This window comes from Durio zibethinus, chromosome 9 (assembly GCF_047325235.1).
Source record: "Durio zibethinus cultivar Kanyao isolate XHJ-2024 chromosome 9, ASM4732523v1, whole genome shotgun sequence".
NCBI classification, from domain to species: Eukaryota; Viridiplantae; Streptophyta; class Magnoliopsida; order Malvales; family Malvaceae; genus Durio; species Durio zibethinus.
In genome coordinates this window covers 7,821,660-7,827,487 of record NC_143170.1, presented here as the reverse complement: position 1 = coordinate 7,827,487, position 5,828 = coordinate 7,821,660, and the positions used below count along the sequence as shown (strand labels likewise).

Sequence of the window (5,828 nt, the reverse complement as noted above, 5' to 3'; positions counted from 1 at the left end):
CAAAATGAAGGGCTCGACCAGATATTGGTTGGGTCAAACTTCAAAGTTAACTGTGATGATGCATTCAAAGACTCAGAAAAAGCTGGCATAAGTGTGGTGATTAGAAATGATGAAGGTAGGGTGCTTGCAGCAGGGGTTGCCACGAAGTAAGAGTCAATTCTGTTATTGAGGCTGAAGCGGCTGCTATGAAGGAAGGGGTTTGTCTGGCTGAAAAAATGCAGCTAAAGAAGATCATTTTGGAAACAGATTCAGAAACTTTACATAAAGAGATAACAGGGAGATGTATGAAGGGTAAGGGTTGCTCGAGAGTCTTTCCTTATGTGAAGGATATAAAGATGAGGAAGGTGAATTTTGATGGTTGAGTCCTGGATTACTAGAAAAGCTAATGAAGCGAATGACTGGGTTGCTAACCAAGTCAAAATGGGGATGAGCATATGCAACTGGTTAATTTACCCCCATACTAGCCGTTTGTGAAGATTCGTACCGAGTAGGGATGGGTTAGCAGCTATTCCGTAACGCCATGTTTAATATCAAATTTGTTGGCACAGAGTCTAGCGATTTCTTATCCTAGTTTGACATGATAGTTGGATGAATATTGTATTTCTTTTTACTTGAAATGAATGAATTCTTCTTGTTTGGCCAAAAAAATTCCTTCTTTCATGTTCTAATTTTACAGAGATGGGGAAATGAAAAGGAAATTTGGGCTTTTATAACGAGAAAAGAATTTAATAAACGTTTTTCAACTTTGACAACGCGTAAATGCTATATGTGTATTGTGATTGTTAAAATTATCTCGAATATATAATCTGTAATAATTTATTTTAAGTTATTAAATATGATATATTTTATTTTTATTTAAAAAATAAATAATTTATCTACTCTCTAAAATTTTTTTACAAAAAAAAAAAATTTCAGCATCTCCCCTTTCTCATGAGTCGATTTTATATAAAATCATGATCGGATATAAAATATTATGTGCTATTTTTGTATAAAATTATAATAAGATAAAAAGATGTAAAAAAAAAAATAAATTTCATGTATTAGAAAAAAGTATTTTTATTTTAAATATTGTAATGATTTGTAGTAGTACAGGTGTAAAAGCTTTATAGGTTTTTTGTAGGAGGTGAGCAATTAACAAATTAGTAGGCTGTTTTATTAATTAAGATACGTATTACATCACTCATCTAAAAATGTCCTTCTAACCCCGACAATAATGAAAAAACTCAATTGTTTTTTTTTGTAATTGTCCTAATCTTATTACTATTAATAAAATATATATTTTCTAAACACTAGAAGTTGAGCTGATGTAGATCCATTAAATTCTGATATATCATTGCGTATCATTAAAATTAATTTGTGGCTTGTTTATAGCTGGTTCAAATTTTCAAATATCTTTGACTGATTTGTGTGAAGTGCGTCTATTCAAGTGCCGAAGCATCTATTGCTTCAGAAGAAAGCTTAGTCCGTGACCTCTTGCATGTGCGGGTTTCATGATATGTTTACTGTTTAGGTGAACATAGGGAGAAGCTATTGCCAAGACTGAGAAATGGCTTCTACCACCCCACCTGTCAAATTTCCCAACTCCATCCAACAGGCATTCAAAAATCACCAACCACCTTAATTGCCAGCATAAAAAGACAGAAAAAAGGTTCCCTGGCCGTCCCTTCTCTCAGATATTTCTAGTCTCAAAAACACCACCCCACTTACCTTTTCATTTTGTCCTGCATCTTTTCTCTTCCTCTCCCTTCAAAAAAGCTTTTTTTTCCTCTGCCTGATAATGGCTGAAAATACTGTAAAATGGCTGTTTCTCATTCTAACAAGCTACCTGTCCTTTGGGCTTGTCCTCTCGGCAAGTGACCCATTGACAAAGAAGACCTACATCGTCCAAATGGACAAATCTGCAATGCCAACATCATTCTCCAGTCATCTGGAATGGTACTCATCAAAAGTAAAGTCAATAATGTCCAACACCCAGAGCGAAGATGATGGAGATGATGAAGATAGGATAATTTATAGCTACCAAAATGCTTTTCATGGAGTCGCTGCTCTGTTAACGGAAGAAGAAGCTGAGAGGCTAGAAGAAGCAGATGGTGTAGTTGCTATACTTCCAGAGACGAAATATCAACTGCACACAACAAGGAGTCCCATGTTCCTTGGATTAGAACCAGAAGAAAGTGCTAGCATCTGGTCTCAGAAACTTGCAGACCATGATGTCATAGTCGGAGTACTCGACACTGGAATTTGGCCAGAAAGTGCAAGCTTTAATGATACAGGGATGACACCAGTGCCCGCTCACTGGAAAGGAACATGTGAAACTGGACGAGGCTTTCAAAAGCATCACTGCAATAGGAAAATTGTGGGTGCAAGAGTATTCTACCGGGGATATGAAGCTGCTAGTGGAAAAATCAATGAGAAAAATCAATACAAATCACCTCGAGATCAAGATGGGCATGGTACTCACACAGCAGCCACTGTTACTGGCTCTCCAGTACGTGATGCAAATCTTCTTGGTTATGCCTATGGAACTGCTAGAGGAATGGCAACTGGTGCAAGAGTTGCGGCTTACAAGGTTTGCTGGACTGGTGGGTGCTTCAGCTCAGATATTCTGTCCGCAGTTGACAGAGCTGTGGCTGATGGAGTCAATGTTTTGTCAATATCGTTAGGAGGTGGGATACCATCTTATTATCATGACATTTTGGCAATAGCAACTTTTGGGGCGATGGAGAAGGGTGTTGTTATATCTTGCTCAGCTGGCAATGGAGGACCAGATCCTTTCAGCCTCACAAATGTATCACCATGGATCATTACAGTCGGTGCTAGCACCATGGATAGAGACTTTCCAGCTAATGTTAAGCTAGGAACTGGGAGATCTGTAAGTGGAGTTTCACTCTACAAAGGCCGGAGGTATCTGTCGACAAATAAACAATATCCTCTTGTTTATATGGGCAGTAATTCAAGCAGCCCTGATCCAAGTTCGTTGTGTCTAGAGGGAACTTTGGATCCACATATTGTTTCTGGAAAAATCGTGATATGTGACCGTGGAATGAGTCCTCGAGTGCAGAAGGGTGAGGCGGTGAAAGATGCTGGAGGAGCAGGAATGATTTTGACAAACACAGCAGCAAATGGAGAGGAGCTTGTTGCAGACTGTCACCTCCTTCCAGCAGTTGCTGTGGGAGAGATGGAAGGGAAGGCAATCAAGCATTATGCTTTAACAAATCGAAAAGCAACTGCAACTCTAACATTTCTTGGCACCAGATTGGGGATTAGGCCTTCGCCCGTGGTCGCAGCATTTTCATCCAGAGGACCAAATTTCCTCACACATGAAATTCTGAAACCTGATGTGGTCGCACCTGGGGTGAATATTCTTGCTGCCTGGACTGGAGAATTGGGTCCATCAAGTCTTCCAACAGATCACAGGAGAGTGAAATTCAATATATTATCCGGGACTTCCATGTCATGCCCTCATGTGAGTGGAATTGCAGCCTTGCTCAAGGCCAGACACCCAGAATGGAGTCCTGCCGCAATAAAATCTGCTCTGATGACAACCGCTTATGTTCATGACAACACCCACAATCCTCTCAAAGATGCTTCAATGGCTGCACCTTCAAATCCCTACGATCATGGAGCTGGACACATAAACCCATTGAGAGCTCTAGACCCAGGTTTGATTTATGACATTGAAGCCCAGGATTACTTTGAATTCCTCTGCACGCAGAAATTAACTACAACGCAGCTACAAGTTTTTGGCAAGTATTCAAACAGATCTTGCCATCACACCCTCGCCAGTCCAGGAGACTTGAATTACCCAGCAATCTCAGTGGTCTTCGACACAAGCATTTCAGTTTCGACACTCCGCAGAACTGTCACTAATATTGGCCCCCCTATTTCAAATTACCATGTTGTAGTTTCACCATTTAAAGGCGCCACCGTTAAAGTTGATCCAGAATCCCTAAATTTCACCAGAAAAAACCAGAAACTCTCCTACAAGATCACTTTCACAACAAAATCTCCGCAAACAATGCCCGAGTTTGGAGGGCTGGTGTGGAAGGATGGACTGCACAAAGTAAGAAGCCCGGTTGTTATCACATGGTTATCGCCATTGTAAATTGCACAAATGGGTTTCCAGTCACCTATGATTTCAAAATAAACGAGAAGTTTTCTAGAGGGCCAAGGGGCTTGCTAATTTTATCATTAAGAATGCATTTCTTTCTATGTTTTTTTATAAAAATTTTGTAGTATTCACATAATAGAGCAGTTAAAAAAAAGTGTTTATTCTATTCAGCATCTGAATCGTTTTAGAAGACCTTAAGTATGATAGTGCAAGTGATCAGACCTAGATAAGAACAAAGCCAGAGTTGCTTCCCATGGGTATTCCATGGCGCATGATTCTGTAGCTTTCACTGACTTAGTATTACAGCCACAATCATGGCTGCAACAATCAGATGGGCCAAATCTAATATAACTTCATTTATATGTTTCATTCACCGCATAAAATAATTCGGCCATCTACTGTAAGCTTTAAGCAATTGTCAGGGCATCGCAATTGTCATTGCCTATATCAAGCAGACAAGAAATGAATTTCTGACCACCAATGATGAAAGTGCACACATCTGAGATAGGAATACCAGCAGAGAAAAAAGAGAGAAAAACAGAAACCTATATTGAGGAACTCAAAAAACTCGGGACAGACTCTGTTTTTTCTATTCTAATGTAGATCATATCCACTTCTAAAGACATGGTTAAGCCTTAAATGCAAATTCATACTATATGATAGTAAGTTTCAGTCTACCATTCCTCACGTAATAGATAGCACACATAGCATACAATCTTTTACCCTTTCATTTAGAGAAATATAATCCAGTGCAAATATTAACATTTCTCAATAAGTTGAATAGAAGCAATTTCACTGTTATTTTCATGAAAAGAAGATCGAAAGAACGGAAGACAATTCATTTCTCTTCCCTCTTTCATGAATCCTACTCCAATATGTCTTCATTTCATCCACGTGTTCTGATAATTCTGTTCTGCACAATTAAGGACCAGCTAAAAACATTATGTACCCAACAGGTTTTTCCACATCTACTCACCAACTCGCATAATAAAACGGATGGATCTAGATAGACCAACAACCTTAAGGATTCTTCCTTCTGTTGTTATTATTATTTTTTTATTATACATTTTAGGTACAGTTTCACGCTCTCATTGATAAAATTTTTTTTTTTGTACATCTACAGATTAAGAAGGGAGTGTTAATTAAGTTATTTAAACTTTTTTTTTTTGTTCCAAGATGTCCAAATTGAATTCAGAAAAGCAAATTGCATAAAAAGATACAACAAATGTAGCCAGGTAGGGTATTTAAACCACAGGTAGAGAGACATTTTTACCTCAACATGCAATGTAAGAAGGGGAGGAATGGAAACGGGCATATTTGAAAACCAGGTCATGAAAACATAATACTCCAATGAAATTTCAGAGACATGAATATAAAATGCAGGGCCATAAGGTGAGAGTCATTGTGTGTTCCCATAACTAACTATAACTTGAGTAGAGCATCGAGCCTTCAAAAGGCTGTAGCTTGAATTTATGCATAAAGAGAACTTGGTAAGGCAAACATGTATGCCCGTAGAAGAGGTAATAAATCTTAAAACATGGAAACAGCGTTTAGTAGGTAAAATTCCTTCTATTGTCAGAAACTTAATCTATATTACCATATGTGGAGTAAAAAGAACAATTAAGCATGCTTTAGAGAAAAAGAACAGCTAATATATATTTCATATATTTATTTCTATTTCTGAACATATGTTCAAAAGTACAAGTCCTGCCTACTT

General features: G+C 38.1%; 1 pseudogene across 1 annotated transcript; it reads left to right on the top strand.

The window, feature by feature from the left end:
- Positions 1 to 1,368: 1,368 nt before the first annotated feature.
- On the top strand, positions 1,369 to 4,585 carry LOC111310418 (subtilisin-like protease SBT1.3 pseudogene; annotated as a pseudogene). The gene has a single exon (XR_016345144.1). The product of XR_016345144.1 is annotated as a subtilisin-like protease SBT1.3 pseudogene (transcript).
- Positions 4,586 to 5,828: the final 1,243 nt, after the last annotated feature.